The sequence below is a fragment of the Panthera onca genome, chromosome A3 (assembly GCF_046562875.1).
Source record: "Panthera onca isolate mPanOnc1 chromosome A3, mPanOnc1 haplotype 2, whole genome shotgun sequence".
Classification (NCBI taxonomy): domain Eukaryota; kingdom Metazoa; phylum Chordata; class Mammalia; order Carnivora; family Felidae; genus Panthera; species Panthera onca.
Window position 1 is genome coordinate 67,215,939 of NC_138341.1, and position 17,916 is coordinate 67,233,854.

Genomic DNA, 17,916 nt, shown 5'->3' on the forward strand with positions numbered 1-17,916 from the left:
CAAAGCCTCCAACACAAAAAGTCACAGACCAATTCAGAGTCCAGGGGTCCAATCCCTCTCTTTGATGCTGCAGACCTGTACCTTACTGTCCAGCCAGGTTAGCACTTAATTGCTTTAAACTACCCTTAATGGATACAGGTAGCATTAGGAATTGTCAGTTATCCAGAACACTGCCTAAATAATCTCTACTATTTCCTAGAGAATAGTAATAGAGAAAGAGGCTTCTAAGATATGCAAACATGACCAGCTATACCAAAGACTCTTTCGTGGTAAACAGCAACTGGTCTGGAAGCTGCCATCTCATTTTAGCTAATTGCAAACCTATTTGTTTCTGGAAAAAAACAGAACAAAACAAAACAAAACAGAGAACCTGAGGCAGTTTATCATGCCTCTCACTGAGGAATGTGGTAGCTCCAGTGGGAAATAGAGGGCAGTTTCTACTTGGATGAAAGGGACAGGCTGATCAATGCTTCATCCTCCTTAATGGGGTCCTACCCTCTGTAGCAGCTTGGCTGGGCTCTCCATAGGGGCCAGACGCCCAGGAGATCACCAGAAATCCAGAATCAGAGACTGTGACATCCCTTCCGGAAGCCAATTATCCCATGTTTATGTCAGTCCCAGAAGGGGCCTTAGGACAAGTCACCTCAAGGTTCAGGGCCTCAGTTTCCCCGTCTGTAAAGAGAGAGGTCCGGACTGGAACAGCAGTTTCCAGCCACACATCACAATCCCTCGCGGTAATTCTGTGACTTAATTAGGCTCAGATGTGGGTGGGCATCGGGACCTTTAAAACTAAGGGCTGAGATTTACTGATCAAATAGAGGCCCTTCCCGCCTAAAGGAAACAAAAGCCTTCCTAAGCCTCAAACGCAAGGGAAATCATCTGCACTCCTCCCCACTTAGGGTGGTGGATGGAGAGGAAAAAGGTGAGCTCATCACAGCGTGAGGCAAGTCTGTCAGAGAAAGGGGCATCTCCAGCCAGCCCCATCCTGAGAACACCTGATAAACACTGATGTTGCAGCCTGCTTGAATATTCTAGAAAGTTTCCAGTCAGTTCTAAAATTTGGACACTGTATTTGGGATTTAGATGTTCTTCTCTCTTGCTGCCTGAAACATGAGTGTCACAATAAAGTATCTTTAACGAAAATTTTGTGGTTATTTAAGTCTTTAGCTAACAAATGAGACTCCTTGTCATTTGTTTTCTTTTAAAACAAAGAACTGGCTAAAACATTCATTCATTCCCTCATTTTTAGTCTATTATAGACCACAGAAAAGTACAAAACAAATTCTAAGAAATGAACAATTAACATAACAAAAAGTCAAAAGAATTATAATACCAAGATGCCAAAAATACTGATTACATTTAAATTACTATTTGCTCTTTCATCTGGAAAACATATTCTCCATTGGAAAGTACCCAGTATAACAGCTGCATTGCTTTTTCAACTTTCACAAACACTCTCAAAGTTAGCCAAACTCTGTGTTGGCTGCTGTCCAGGGTTTTATTGTTATGTACTATTAGTTCATAGTGAGAAATGTGGGCTAAGGAAAAGAGAAGGTGAAGGAACAACAGGGCTTCATAATCATGTGCAGATGTGAATGTTCCCGAAGGTTTATCTGCCAGAAAATGCCCCATATTACTTCTATTACCTGTAGCCTTTATTAGTATAATTAGATAATTACAAATGTTGTGTTTTTAGGACATCATTTAGAGACTTAACTTTAAACAATTTTTCTTCTGTCAGTGGCTGACATTTTAATACTTTTCGTATGTAAAGCAAACCGGTCCATTCTCTTCCCCTCCCTCTACTTTTTAGCAAGTGCTGAAAGCGAATCGAGAGGCAAACCAACAGTCAACCTGCCTTCATATGTCCACTTGTTGTCAAATCAATTATGGTTCAAAAGCCTCTCACTTTTAGTAGTTTATAAATGTTGGGACTTTATATTATTATTTTTTTAAGTTTATACAAACCAATGTAGTGACAATGACATGGTCCAGCAGAGACTTTTCAATCTCATGAACCAGTTAAGTTAAACAACCAACCAAAAAAAATGGAGCAACCAACAAGGGTTTTGACTTTTATTTCGTTAAGAATAAAAATTAAAACAAACCCCAAACTACTAAATCATATTGCCACTATCTTATAAATAAGATCCCAAATAGGAGAAGGATCATCATCTGAGAATTGAGACATCAATCCTTTACATAAGAGAACACACAGTAACCTCACATCCGGGTTCATGAAGCAGGAAATGAGCGGCTCAGGTCACACCTGGCCCTACAGGTGCAATGGGAAGCATGAGTCAGCAGTAAGAAGATGAGAGCTGAAAGCCCAACTCGCCAGCCAGGAGCGGGCACAGCCACTGCAAGTTTCTGAGTCTACACCGAAACACTTATTCACCCTACACTTCTATAGTCCTATCCCGTTCTAAAGTTCCATATCCATCAGATGAGAATACTCTGCTAGAACGGTACCTATTTCATTAGGATGAGGAATAAAAACAAGGTCTCTTTTGTCCCACAATGTTTATCTCCAGCACCCAGCATAGCACTTGGCAAAAAGTAAGCACTCATCTCCATAGTATTTAAAGGGTTTTGAGAAAATTGCACTGATCATTGATGCTTGGGAGCTTCTTGAAAGAAAATACAATGTGGATCGGGCTTTAATTTTTAACTTTATAGAGGTATGTATATTTGCATCATTTAACACATACGTAGCTCTGTGTGCCAGCCTAAGCCTCAAATAACCTTTATGAGGTAGGGACTATTATCTTTTGTATTTTATGGATGAGAAAATTATGGCACAGGTCAAAGGTCAAAGCTAGTGGAGTTGGGATTTGAACCCAAGTAGTCCAGATTGTGAGTCTACTATCCTATGCCATCCAGTATGGTTGCAACAAGCCACATGTGGCTATTTAAATTTAAATAAAATTAAATAAAATTTAAAATTCAACTCCTCAGTCCTAGCCATATGCACATGTGGATCATGGCTACAGTATTGAACAGCACAAACAGAGAATACTTTCATCACTGCAGAAAGCCCCAATGGAGGCACCAATCTATGCTCTTAGGCAAAATTCTATTGCTGCCTCCTTGATTTCGGTTTAGCTCCAGACCTAAGGTCCCATCTCCAGGCCTAACCTAACCTAATAAAACAACACAAAGGGTTTTTCCAATAGGGACTCTAACACCTTCTCTTTAAGCAAAAATACATAAAAGCAAGTTGACAGCAGCATGACTCTTGATGAATGTCTTCAACAAGAAAGCCAACCAGAAACTCTGTTTTTTTTCCCTTGTTATTCTCAACTCTTCTCTTGGCAGGATGTTTGCAGAATGGTCTCTGGCTGTAAACTCACTGGCACACACTTGCACCTGTCCTGCTGTGAAAGACTGAAACCCTGTATTTATGGATTTTGTAAGCAGAGTTCAGCCAGAGGGTAGCCATTCCCAAAATTCAGTTCTCAAAATATTTACAGATATTTTTCAAAATGAACCACAGAAGGTTCTTTCTGTAACATAAGAAAGTTCTTGATATCAAGGCAGCCTTTAAGTTCTATGTCTTGGAGAAGGATTCATGGTAAGCTGTCATGAAGGTGGGGGGGTTGGGTGGGGAGGTGTTACGATTTCTGCAAATTCCCGAAATAGTTACACCTTTAAGAAAAAGGCAGTTGTGAAAGTTCAATCACCCTAAGAACAGTAACACACTGAATCCTTGTTCAATACAACATCCGAATCCACAAGGACTTGATGGAAGATGAAACCCTGGAGAGGTAAATTCCAGTAGGACAAAAGTCAAGTCCTAGCACCAACAGCCATAACAATAAAGAGGTAAAGAGAAAACTTATAGGGTGGAGCGAGTCTCATGGGAAGAGGAAAGGTACTCAAGTGGGCTTACACGCGGGCTGGAGAAACCAAACAAATTCATAGCTCTGCTATGGCTGGACTTCTCAGTTGTAAAATTCTGCTTCTGCATCTGTTAAATGAAAGATATTCATCATTCCTCTTCCTTCTTCTCCTACTTATTTTCAGAAAACCCTAGAGGGTTCCCCACAGAAACTTCAGGGGTTCCTTGAAAGGACATGCGTTTTCTGGGTCAAAAGAGGACTAGTTTCTCCGGCACTACAGAAAACAGAGGAAGCCAGGTATGCTGGCTCCTCATGGAGAGCCAAATACCCACAACCAAGAGCTCAAAGTGGACACAGATGTTGGATCCTCATGTTCCACACTATATGTTTACCCCTATTTACTCAGCACCTATTTCTGTAAACACATGCCCAAATCATCATCATCTCCAATAGCTGAGCAATTTTCTACAGTATGGATATGCTATAATCTATTTAACCAAGTCCCTATAAGACACAACTTAGGAGACAACTATGCTCAGTATTTTTTTTTTATATAAATGTGGTAATGTCATTGTAACCTTGCCCATTATTTTCTTAGGATAAATTTCTAGAAGAGAAATCTATTGCCCTACAGAAAGGCACTTTCCCACCAGGATTATTATACAAGAGGGACTGTTTCCCCTCTCCCCTGATCAGCCTCCTCAAGTGTTATGGTTAAGATCACTCCAGGTCTATAAATTAGTATTGCAGTATTATTTTAATTTGCATGTCTGTGCACACGAATGATGTGACACTGAGTATGTTTTCATAATCTAAATGAATCACTTATTTGGGTAAGCTACTAGCCTCTCTGTGCTTCAGTTAATTTATCTGTAAAACAGAAATAATCATTGAACCTATATTCCATAGAACTGTTTTGAGAATCAAAGGAAATAATGCACATAAAATATTTACAATACATGGAACCTTAAAAAAAGTTAACTATTACTGTTATTTATACTTTTTAACTTATTTCTGGTATTTATTACTTTTTAACTTATTTCTGATAAGGAAGAAATCTTCCTTTGAAACAACAGAATTCACATCAGTGGCTGCTTTTTGCGAACAGCACAGATGAAATAATTATCACTGGGTAACAAAGAACCACTGTATGTACCCATGTGTAATTCTAGAAATGGACCTCCCTCCCCTTCATTTGGTTTTAACATCCAGTAGACCAAGGCTATTTTTCTGTAACGTTAAAAAAAAATACATGTTTGAATAAAATTTTAATAAACTACAGATTCTTTATTTTCCTTTTTAAATAAAATCCTCATGTTCTCAGAATTTAAAAAATGTTTTAACAACAACAACAAAATTCCCAAAAAGAGCTTGGTTAAATAAATAATGATACACACACACACACACATATATACACAGACACACACATACACATATATACACACATACTCACATACATAAAAAATATGTAGACTCTCAAGCATAAAATAAAAATGATATTTTATAGATATATGTAAAATATGGGACAATTATCAGATGAAATAGCAGGTAACAAAATGAGTTTATGATTCTATTTTTTTTTTTTTTTTGAAAACATACCTTTAGCTGGAATAGTATACACCAAAATGTTAAAAGTTAGCACTGGCTGGTGGTATGAAAAGCAATTTAATTTTTCTCATTTTTCTTTAAAAAAAAAAAACCCTATTTTTCTTAGTTCCTAAAAAGAACACTTTGATTTTTGAAATGAAAAATTTTAAGTATTTGTACAGGTGGGATCCCAATGTGGTATGCAGTTTCTTGGACACAGCAGAGCCTGGCAAGATAGTCAGTCCCCTCTTGGATAACAAGGTTCTCTGGCAGGAACATTTTTTGGACTGGGGAGTAGCATCTCCTACGGGTTCCTTGAGCTCTGAACCTGATATTCCTGCCTCATTTTCCCAGATATGGGCAAGGGCTTTGAGCTGATTTTGTCTTTCCCCCTACTTACCAGCCATCAGTGATGCTCCAGGGCTTTCAAACTCTCTGATAAGCACCCAAGGCCCCTGCTTTCCCCCAGTCTCATCCCCTGGAATGACCACATATACCTTCATTCCAGACATTCCCAGATTCAGATGTAACACCCCTCTCTCCTAATCAGCTCAAGATCACCTCCTGCAGGTGTCTTCACTGTACCCCTATGCCCATATCTAGCACAGCATTCTGCACCCCAGACTACAATGCTGGCCCATTCTTGCCCACGTTCTTGACTTTGAGTGGGTTGGGAGGGATGCAAAAGAGTGGTAGAACCAGTAGGCAGGAGGAGAAGGGACTTACTGAGGTATAGTTGACATATAAGAAATACAATGAGTGCTCGCTTCGGCAGCACATATACTAAAATTGGAACAATACAGAGAAGATTAGCATGGCCCCTGCGCAAGGATGACACGCAAATTCATGAAGCGTTCCATATTTTTCCCTCTTGCACTGTTGGTGGGAATGCAAATTGGTGCAGCCACTCTGGAAAACAGTGTGGAGGTTCCTCAGAAAATTAAAAATAGACCTACCCTATGACCCAGCAATAGCACTGCTAGGAATTTACCCAAGGGATACAGGAGTACTGATGCATAGGGGCACTTGTACCCCAATGTTTATAGCAGCACTCTCAACAATAGCCAAATTATGGAAAGAGCCTAAATGTCCATCAACTGACGAATGGATAAAGAAATTGTGGTTTATATACACAATGGAGTACTACAGGGCAATGAGAAAGAACGAAATATGGCCCTCTGTAGCAACGTGGATGGAACTGGAGAGTGTGATGCTAAGTGAAATAAGCCATACAGAGAAAGACAGATACCATATGTTTTCACTCTTATGTGGATCCTGAGAAACTTAACAGAAACCCATGGGGGAGGGGAAGGGAAAAAAAAAAAAAAGAGGTTAGAGTGGGAGAGAGCCAAAGCATAAGAGACTCTTAAAAACTGAGAACAAACTGAGGGTTGATGGGGGGTGGGAGGGAGGGGAGGGTGGGTGATGGGTATTGAGGAGGGCACCTTTTGGGATGAGCACTGCGTGTTGTATGGAAACCAATTTGACAATAAATTTCATATATTGAAAAAAAAAGAAATACAATGAATGGCACATATATAAATTACACAGTTTGAGAAGTTTTGGCATATGTATACATCTGTGAAGCCATCACAATCAATGAGCACATCCATCGCTCCAAAAAGTTTCCTCATACCCCGCTGTAGTCCATCCTCTTGTCCCACCTCCATGTATTCACACCCCCCCACCCCCCAGACAACCACACATCTGCTTTCTGTCACTATAGATTAGTTTACATATTCTCTAATAATGGGATCACACAGTATGAAATTTTTCTGTCTGCCTTCTTCATAATTACTTTGAGATTCAGCCCTGTTGTTATACACAGCAATACTTTTTTTTTTTTTTTTTTTTTTTTTTTATAGCTGGGTAGTATTCCATTGTACAGATACAACACAGTTCATTTACACATTCACCTGTGATGGATATTTGAGTTGTTTCTGGTTTGGGGCTACTACAAATAAAGCTGCTACGAACATTTGTATAACAAGTTTTTGTGGCGATACGTGCTTTCATGTCTCTTGGGTAAATGTCTTAGGAGTGGAACACCTGGGTCATATCATAGGTCATAGTGTAAGTTTTTTAAGAAACTGAATCATGGAGTATTCTAATTTAATTAAAAAAACAAAACAAAACAAAAGACAATGAGCAGACAAGTACCCAAATGCACTAGGGGAATATCCTTTTAAAAGAAAGATAATAAATCCCTTTTATAAGGGATGAGTCATTTTATAATGTGAATAATCATTCTCTGTAACTTTTAAAATTCAGTCTTCACATTTGAAGTCTTTTTTTTAACTTCAAATGAGTCATGCCTATATCAATTACAGTTATACAAAAATTTGCACTCTATCCACTGCCCAATTCCCCTACATTGAGCCTCATTCTTTTCAGGATTTGGATGGCACCATTTAATTGCTTCTTTCTCTGTAATTCTCTACAGTGATGTTGCGAGAAAGAGCATGACACTGTGATTCTATCAGTCTTAAAGAAGGACCCTTTCTTTTTATATGTTCCGAGAAAAGACAGTAACCCACTCATGTGACTTTGGGGAAGTTATGCTAACTTTCTGTGCCTTTGATAGTCACCCTATTCTACTGGGATTCAAAATTAGATGTGAGAGTTAAGGGCCTCTTGTTTAAACGACTATTCTGCAGTAAATACAACTTGAGCTAAAAATAGAAAAAGCAATTCTACGTGGAAACATTCTTAGTCTAGGATCCTCCCCCCAACTTAAACCTATTTAAATTCAGAACAGATAGAAGCATACATTTGTAGAATACAAAAATAAGAGTAATCTGGAACACAGAGGAAATTATAAGAAAACTGCTCCTTGGTTCTATCCAAACTTCAAAAGATTGAGTTTTCACTGGTAAACACTGTATTCAATATTCTGTGGATGCTTTACACTACACAACAATTTTCTAAACAGATTTAAAGGACTCTAAGTATAAAAGCATAATAGAGCTAAACAGTCTGACAACTTTTATTATTTCTATTAACCCTTCTGCTCTAGTTTATACAAACCAATAAATCTCATTCTCATTCCAGATGAAAAGAAAGGAAATTCTACACAGCAGTCAAGTACATTTCTATTGCAGGCTGGGAGTATCTTTGCTTGAGACCTAACACGCATGCCAATGATTCCTCAGCACAAAGACCACTATGATTTTACATAAATGTTACAGAAGCAGGGGAGAGCCTGGGTGGCTCAGTCAGTTAAGCATCCTACTCTTGATTTCGCTCAGGTCACGATCTTGTGGTTGGTGAGATCAAGCCCTGTGTCAGGCTCTGTGCTGCTTGGGATTTTCTCTCTCTCTCTCTCTCTCTCTCTTTCTCTCTCTCAAGCCCTGTGTCAGGGTCTGCACTGCTTGGGATTTCTCTCTCTCTCTCTCTCTCCCTCCCTCCCTCCCTCTCAAAATAAATAAATGAACATTTTTTTTAATGTTAGGGAAACAAACCGTTCAAGTAACAAAACCCAAATCAAGCTTGCTTAAGCTTGAAGTTGTCTGTCATAGGAGGGAGGAAGTCAAACAGACACCTGCAAGGAGGTCCTGGGAACACATAACCTTAGAACAGGTGTTAAATAAAACTCCTTAGATCTAGGCATTCCCCTCTTAGAAACCTTCAGAAAAATGAGAATTCAGATAAAAGTTTGAATTCAGTGATGCTCATCACAGGGCTTTTTAAAAAAGCCTGTAAGGTGAAGACAACCTAAATGCCCAGTAATAAGAGTGCTATATGGGTACTTTACATAGCCATGAAAAAAAATGTTCAAAAAAAATTTTTTAAATGGACACAACTCATGACATAACAAAGGGAACATAATTATATAAAAACAAAAGTATAATTATGTGGTTGTATGTATGTGAGCAAGTATGAATAAACAAGACCAGGAAGAAGGACATTTATCAAAATGTTAACAAGGGATAGAATAGCATCAGGATCACAGGAAAATTCTTAAATGTATTACTTTCCTAATCATAAATTTTTTCTTTAATTATGTATTTCTCAAAACAAATATTTTACAGGGTTGTTGGGTTTTTTTTAAGCCCTTAAAGTACCACATTATTTCTCTGGAAACATCTAAGAACTTAACTATGGTCACCAGCAATATGGAATGCCTGTTTCTGTAAGGGTCTATAAGCAAAGCCTCTAATAAGACAATTTGGATTTAGAAAAGAGAAAAATCAGAAGTCAGCTACTTAAAAATGATTCTTCAAACCACAGAAGTTTCAAGAAAATTACTTTAAATGGTACATGGCTATAAGACACTTAAAATATGATGTTTAAAATTTTACTTTCCATGAGGTTCCTCAGGTACATATTTACTCTAAAAGACTATTCTCACAGGGGCACATGGGTGACTCGGTCAGTTAAGCGTCTGCTGATTTTGGTTCAGGTCATGATCTCACGACTTTGAGATTGAGCTCAGAGTTGGTCTCAGCACTAAGCATGGAACCTCCTTAAGATTCTCTCCTTTTGCTCCTCCCCCACTAACATGCTCTTTTACTCTCTCAGTAAATTTTAAAAAATTAAAAAGTTAAAAATTATTCTTACATAATATGATCAACAATTTCCGATCAGTTCTTCATCAAGAATGTTGACCACCACAGGAGTGCCTGGGTGGCTCAGTCGGATAAGCGTCTGACTTTGGCTCAGGTCATGATCTCACGGTTTGTGAGTTTGATCCCCGCGTTGGGATCCGTGCTGACAGTTCAGAGCCTGGAGCCTGCTTCGGATTCTGTGTCTCCCTCTCTCTCTCTGCTCCTCCCCCACTATGCTCTGTCTCTCTCTGTCTCAAAAATAAATAAACATTAAAAAAAAACAAAAAAAAAGAATGTTGACCACCACAATAGTTCAAATCATAATATCTACAATTTTCTGATTGTAGAGTAATCAGAAAATATTTGAAAACTATAAAGAATTGTTAATAATGTGGACAATCTTTAACCACTGAATATAGATTTGGAGACTCTTCATAATGTATGACTACGTGAAGGTAAAACCTCACAGTGACAGACACGATGCCTTGGGGATTCGGTTTTTGCTGTCAGTCAGGTTTATTATTAACAGTTTCTCTGGACCCCCCTATATATTATGAGCTATCACCCTGACTTTGGTAAAGTCCCTCAGTGTTTCTTGACAGAATTATGGCCTACTCTGCCATTTTGCCCTACAAAAATATATTCTCTTCCATCCTGGAATTCAAGTGAGCTCTGAAAAATACACAGACTTGCCTAAAATCTTTCAAAGCCTCCCACTTCATCTTTGAGGTAAAACCTCATTTCAATGTATGTAAGACCTCTTTCATCTTGCCTCAGCCACATTCAACACAGTCCCTCCATGCCAGCCATAGCAGAACACTTCCCCAAAGCACACTATCTTCTTTCTCCATGGCTGTGTGCATGCTCTTCCCTCGGGTGGGACTTCTCCACCCCCTAATATTTCCAGCTAACACCATTCATTCTTCCAGAGTCATCTCAGGTCATCATCCTTCAGAAAGCTGTCCCTATCCCCTCATATCTGTCACCTACCTAAATAAGACATGTCAATTCTGTGTCCACAGTTATACCAATGACAAGGACTTGTCACTGGTTCCCTATTTCCTCCTCTGAACACTTGTCCCATGAGGGCAGAACTGGTGCCAGCACAGAGCCCAGCAATGGGAAGTATTCAACATTCCAACTGAAGTTCCACGCCCATCTAGGCTACTGAGGGAAAACTAAGATGTGGCAGATTAATCAGAGAATTCAGTTATTTTAAAGTGCTTATTCCCAATCAGAAATTTCTGGAAAACTAACTTCTCAAAGAACTTTCTTGCCACCACTTCAGTAATTTCAAGATTGTTCAGATGTCCTACCTAGTTTCCCTTTTACGTGGCGCTACCTGAATTAAGAGCACGACCAGAGAAGACCCTTTAAATATTTTGGGAATTAAAAGATCTGTTTAGAAAATGTCTGAAAGTTGTTTTCTGTTCTCTGCATCATCAACCAGAAAAGTTAAACAGATTCTTGGGATGGCTCTGTGAGATCAGAATGGATGATGAATGCTAAAGCGTTCCTTGTATTCATATAGAAACACAGTAAGGATTAAAACTATTTCAGGCTCAAAGAATAGATCATAGGTCCTCTCTTTGATCCAGAAAAATCCAACTGATTCAAAACCACAGAGAAAAGATCATTTCAAAGTAAAGAACATTTTCTATAAATAATCCACATACTCAGTAATATTTTGCAAAACATGCCCACTTAGGGATTTCTGTGAATGCTCTTTGCAAAAGCTCTTCATCATTTGAAACGTATCAGCTCTCAACTCAGAATTATAACTGCAAAAACCAGTAACTTACATCTCTATATTGCCATGTATTTTTCCAAGTACTTTCAATTACATCATTTTATTTGATCCCATTTTTGGCACTCATTCTATTTCTAGAAAAATGGATTATTACCTTAGCATCTGATGCTAAAAGATGTAAGACGGTAACAAATAATACAAAGGCGTAAGGGTAATAATACTCTTAATTTTTGCCAGTGGAATTAAATACTGTACACAAGTGTGTTTGTTCATGATTAGTGTCTTTACAAATGAGTCCTTTGTAAGATTAATAACTTCATTAAAATTGAAAGTAGGAAAATAATTCACAGAAAGTGTGAAAAATTCTGTTATTTTCCCCCTATACAAAATGTACCATCTGGAGTTATTCTGTAGCCAAAAATATAACAAGAGATAGGACTTTTTTTTTTAATGGTGAAGGGAAGGAGGAAACTATAAATCACAAAGAAGCCACTAGGATGAGATAATGCACAACACTGAAATCTGAGGAAGAGGGTCCCAAGAGATCATCCACACACTCACACTCAGCTTGTGTAACCATGCAGGACATGTGACATGCCACCTTTTATAATGAAGCAAGAAACAGCACTCTGGGATGAGAAGAGGAACAGAATTCAACACGCTGCCAAAAATAAACAATAAAATGAAAAGAAGTAGATTTCGGAAAGAAGGCAGATTCTAGAAAGAGGGTTTGCCTGAAGAAAGCATCATTTAGAAAATCTACATCCTTCGGCATACTACATTTTGCCTCTACCATTTTCTCTTTTCCTTAACCCTACCGCACTTGGATTTTATGTGACCCGTCTGAATAAAAATGATCTAGTCTGATCCCATTCTCTTAACCTCCATCTGCCCTCCCTCCAGAACATGGGAACCCACAATGGAAATTTCACTGGAAATATGAGCTAGCACCACCCTTCTCTCCCACATCTGAGAGTTCAGCTGAGACGGCAAACAACTGGGGAAGGTATTTCTTCAACAGAAGGGATTTTTCGCCTCTCACCTAGTTTTACCCCAAATTCTCAGGCTTTAGTTCCTTAAAGGGCATTCTTCGGCTCTGCAGAAAATAAAGCTTAATTCTCTCCTTCCTGGCCCTGGACTCCTCGGAGTTCACATTTTCCTGCCCTTCACCCTTACCACACCCCGGCAGGCCAGCCTGCTTTAAACAGGGCCTTTCAGCAAGATGCGACACATAATCCATCTCACCAACTGCTGCAAGACTTCTGGTGCCAAAAGGCCATTGAGAAAAAGGCTGCTAAAAACGTATGTGGTAATTCGGTACTGGCAGGTCCTGCTGGATTAGCTCTATTCCAAGTCTGTCTTTCCTGTGTCAGAACTCTCCAATGTTCATGGCTTCTCCCTGTTTTGCTGACATCCTACAGAGAGAGCCTGAATCTAAACTTTCTGCCATGTTGGAAACATTCTATATCTTCACTGTCCAAAACAGTAGCCATGAGACTTATGTGGCTATTGAGCACTTGAAATGTGGCCAGTGTGACTGAGGAACTGAATTTTTAGTTTTAGTTACCTTTAATTAATGTAAATGTAAGTTGCCACATAAGGCTCATGGCTACCCTGCTGGACAGCATACACTAGAGTCGTAATTCTGAGAGCAAAGAGTAATATGCAAACTCGGCTGTATGTTTCAATCACCTGGAGAGCTCTTAAAAGTCCCAGTGCTCATTTTACCACCAGATGATTAAAGCAAATTTTGTTGGGGTGGGACCCAGACATCTGCATTTTTAAAGGCTCCTCAGGTGATGTCAATGTGCTGACAAGAAGGAGTATCACTGCTCTAAAATGCGAAAATTTCTACCATTAATAGCCAATCCTCATCCAACAAAACACTGACAAACACTAAGCTATGTAAACAATTAGGTCAAATATTCTCCCCATCATGCAAATCAATCCCAAGACACGAGGACAAATTTAGAAGAATTCCTTCAAGAGCAAAATCATGTCCAAAAGGAATGGGCTGCTAAAGCAAGCAAGGAGTAGAAAAGGAAAGAGCTCAAAAAGGAAAGTAAAACAAGGAAGGAAAAGAGTTTTTCAAAATAACTATCAGCATCCAGAGCCTGGCTAGCCTGTGTCTTTACATACAAGTAATTTATTTTCTGGAAAGGCACCAATTAGCAACAAAATGCACCTCCAAATCTAGCACTTTGAATAAACAGCTCTAAGTGGATTATTTTTCCTTGGCTAACTCACCCACATACTATCTGCATCTGACAGCAAGCTCTTGCCACTGTTGGTTTTTCTTCAAAGAGTAACCTGACACTTGTGCCTTTTCATGGAGTACATGAAACTTTTTAAATGGCAGTAATTAAAAAGCCAGTATCACTCCAAAACCCATGTCTTCTGGCTCGCTTTTCTCGGGTGGGCACAATGTCAACCTTCACTTGCCATTACTAATTTCATCAAGTGTATCATTAACCTGGTGCAGCTCTGTTTCTGAGGCTTGACTTAACAGAGGCATTATACCCAGAGTATAAAAAAATGCAAACAGTCACTCAAGTTCCCACAGCCTCTAATCTTCCAATCAGCATTTCCCAAAGGCACACAGTGCCCTTCAGGTGGAATGCTGACAGAGTTCCAAGGCTGATGCAAAAAATTCACCAGCATTTTCTAGGCAGCAGTACTGAAAGTCAAAAACAGGAAGAGGCGATTTTAATGGGAAGAATATTTGAAGGTCACTCTTAATGACAATAAGTTGTTCCCTCTACTGAGAGGTGAAATATAAATGATCCAAAATTACATCTTCCCCCACTTTCCCGGATTACTACTAACATAATTCAGTCATAAAACTGAGAACTTGAGTTGACCAAGGATTCAATAATTCACCTTAACCAACAGCCTCCCCTCCAAGGAGAAAGGGCTGGCTTAAGTCCATCCACATTCACAGCCAAGAAGTTCTCACAGAGCAAATGTAATCCCTGCTGCTGTGGCAAACCAGATGATATTCCTTTTCATCTTAGCATTGGTGGGTACCCAGCAGCAGCTCCTTATAACAACTTCTCAACTGTCCATTCCAATGGAGAGTAAAACACATGGGCGTTTTTATATTATAGTTCACACAAAGTTTACAGTAGCAACTGGACTATACTTTTGTATATATATCTGAATGTGGGGTAGACTGAATAGGGTAAAAAGGCTCTTTAGACTATATAACTAGATGGTCAGATAAACAAAGAAAGACAAACTGAAGATGAATTTCAGATAAAAAATTAATTTTTGGTATAAGTAACCCCCAAATATTGCATAAGGCGTATTTATACTAAAAAAGATGTGCTGTTCATCTGGAATTCAAACTTAACTGGGCATTCTGGTTTCTTTGTTTTTCCCAAATCTATCAACCCGACATATCACTGTGCTGGGAAAATCCAGCTTGAGAGAGTCAAGGAAGAGACCTAGTTTTGGCATCCCCGCCCCCCAATCAACTATCCAACCATTCCTATTTCTCAGGGCCAAGTATAAAAACTGTGTCCCTAGTGTGAACACTAATTTGCCACCACCTGATAAACATGTGTCCCAATGTCTTTCCTCCTCTGGACCACAGACGTTAATTATATAACTAAGTGCAAATACCTGGGTATTTGGCATAGTAATAGTAAATTTTAGTTTCAGGGACTTTATCTGAAGAAAGGCCTCAGATAAATCAAGTAAATTAAGTTTGAGATGGTGCCATAAATAGAAGCAGTCATTAGTAAATGTTATTATTCCATCAATAAAATTAAAAGCAAAATATTCTATGGAGAAATAATATGAAGATACCAGAAAGTAAACTGAATATGTAAGAGGTTGTCATGTGAATTAAGTATCCTAAATAATAGCTTTTTTAATAGATGACTTTAGTGAACAGTTATTATGTGCCAAGCAACATTCAAAACACTTCACATGTTCTATTGGACTTAATCTGATTCCCCCAAGAAGTGAGAACGATCATCACTCCCATTTTACAGCATGAAGAAACTGAGACACAAAGATGGAATAATTTGATAAGCCTACAATGACCATATTACCTGGTTTGCCTCAGACAATCCGAGTTTATGCATGCTGTCCTGACACAGTTGTTAAGAGGGCCCCCTTCCACTCTCATAAACTACCCAGTTTAGACAATAAATTACCTGGTCACTTACCAAAGACCCACACTCAATAACCAGCAGAGGCAGGCTTCCATCAGGTAGTGTGGCTCCAGAAACAGAACTCAACTACTGTAAGATACCCTCCCAAGTCTTACCTTCCACAGAAGACTGGGATGATGGGATTTATTCTTTTTACTTTCACCCCATCATACCCCAGATTTCCTGCATGCTGACAAATCCATGTGGGTAGAACTGGTTAGACCATGTTTTTCAGAACTGTCCTTTATCCCCTTTTAAATCATTGATAAAATAAAACACAAACCCACTGTGGGCACAGAGAATTCCTGTCAGCCTCTATTCACATCCCTGGGTCTGAAAATTTTTAAACGTATTCAGCTTATCCGAGCAATATTTAACCAAATCCTTTTCTACTTTACAGTGACCTTCACCTTCTTCCAGACTAGCTTGAGCTGCCAGGACACAGGTGTTTGCTATTTCTATTAAGACAAAGGTGGGTATGCTGTATGTGCCGACTTTTAGTTTCATACACAATGGGCTTTCTTTTTTTCCCTAATTCAAAAGCAAACAACTCTCTCATTTTTTTTAATCTATGGTAAAACACTATCTATTTTCCCAATAAATATTTCCCATTAAACATTAATGCTAGTTTGACAGAGTGAAAACAGCAAACATGAGCATTTACTTGTAGCCTCACCATGTATGTATAGTTTTAAAATGGCCCAAGTAAGCAGTGGTGGCAACTTCAGCCCTTACCAACAGGTTGTGTGGCTTCACCTGGCCTCTCTGAGCTGGTCTCCTTCTTTCCCCAAAAGGCATGGACTACTAAGATCCATAGGGTCCTGCCCAGCTCTAAAGCTTCTAATTCTATGTATTCTCTACAATCTTTCTGACCATGAGCTGCAGGCTACAATGGGAAAACATTACTCTACCACAAAATTTCCTAACAGCTGGCTTCCTAGCAGGTCCACAAGATCCATGATGGGGCCACATTACTATTCCCTGAAGGAAATGAACAATCCTCCCTCCAAAGCAGACCTACACCAAGGCTACCTTTACTGAAATTTAACATAAGATCTGAGGTCTTCAAACACAGGGAAGACCTGCCACAGGCAAGGGTCCCGTGAGTAGGCTTGGGAGCAGCCCTGTGGTAAAGAGCGATGGCTCTCATGTTTGTGACACTCCTCGATATATTAAGTTTGACTTCTGTCAGCGCTAGGCCATGTGAAAAATGCTTTTTAATGTTTTTGTGATGGGTCATGAATGCTTTTTCAACAATGATACTAAAATCAACAAAAAGGATAATGGAACCATGGCTCTAAAGAAGATTTTCCCTGCCTCAAATCGTCCCCAGTCACCTTCAAAAGGCAGGTTTACTACTGGCCAGGTCCTGATTACAATGGCAGTGGTAAAGGGGCTGGATGGGCAGCAGGGTGCTACTGAGTTAGCTGAAAGATTTAGAAGCTGTTTCCCATCAGGAAACAATTGCCCTGGGCAATTTTTCACTCACAAAGGAAAAAAACAAAGAAAAGACAAAATGAAAACTCAATTCTCAGCCTGGATTTCATACAATTTCTAACAAAAACTGACTTCATCAATTAAAAAAAAAAAGACAGAAAGAAAACAAAAAAGCCATAAACTCAAAGGTCTGGAGAGTTGGTCATTATTAAGTTTTACTCATGCATAGTCATGAAACAGGAAGAGCACCTTCTTACCTAAAGTTTTATTACATGAAGTTTACAGCCACATTTAAGTGAAAGCTTCCATATACTGAGATTTGTTACATATGCAGGCATAAAATCCCTGGCAACAAATATCGTGTTTAAATCCAAAGCCTTTTGGTAGAGAAATATGCAATACCTCTCAAGAAAAGTTCTCTCTCTGTTTACCAGAGCTCTCATTTCAGTAGTGTCAAAACTTCTAGAAAATTTGTTATGGAAACTCAGAGGGAACCCACAAGAAATGCTGAAGCCAATAAAAAAATTCTATGCATTTGGGTCATTTGTTCAAACCAACTTAATCTTTTCTAACAACTAAGATGTGTGGTCACG

At 38.9% G+C, this 17,916-nt stretch overlaps 1 protein-coding gene and 1 non-coding gene across 5 annotated transcripts in view; one reads left to right on the forward strand and one right to left on the reverse strand.

Annotated features, from left to right (window-relative positions):
• The window catches only part of SPTBN1 (spectrin beta, non-erythrocytic 1), a 199,342-nt gene that overhangs the window by 162,011 nt on the left and 19,415 nt on the right, over positions 1-17,916 (reverse strand). The window lies entirely within an intron of this gene.
• Positions 6,189-6,295, forward strand: LOC132672950 (U6 spliceosomal RNA). Its single transcript, XR_009607802.1, has one exon. It is a non-coding gene; the product is annotated as a U6 spliceosomal RNA (small nuclear RNA).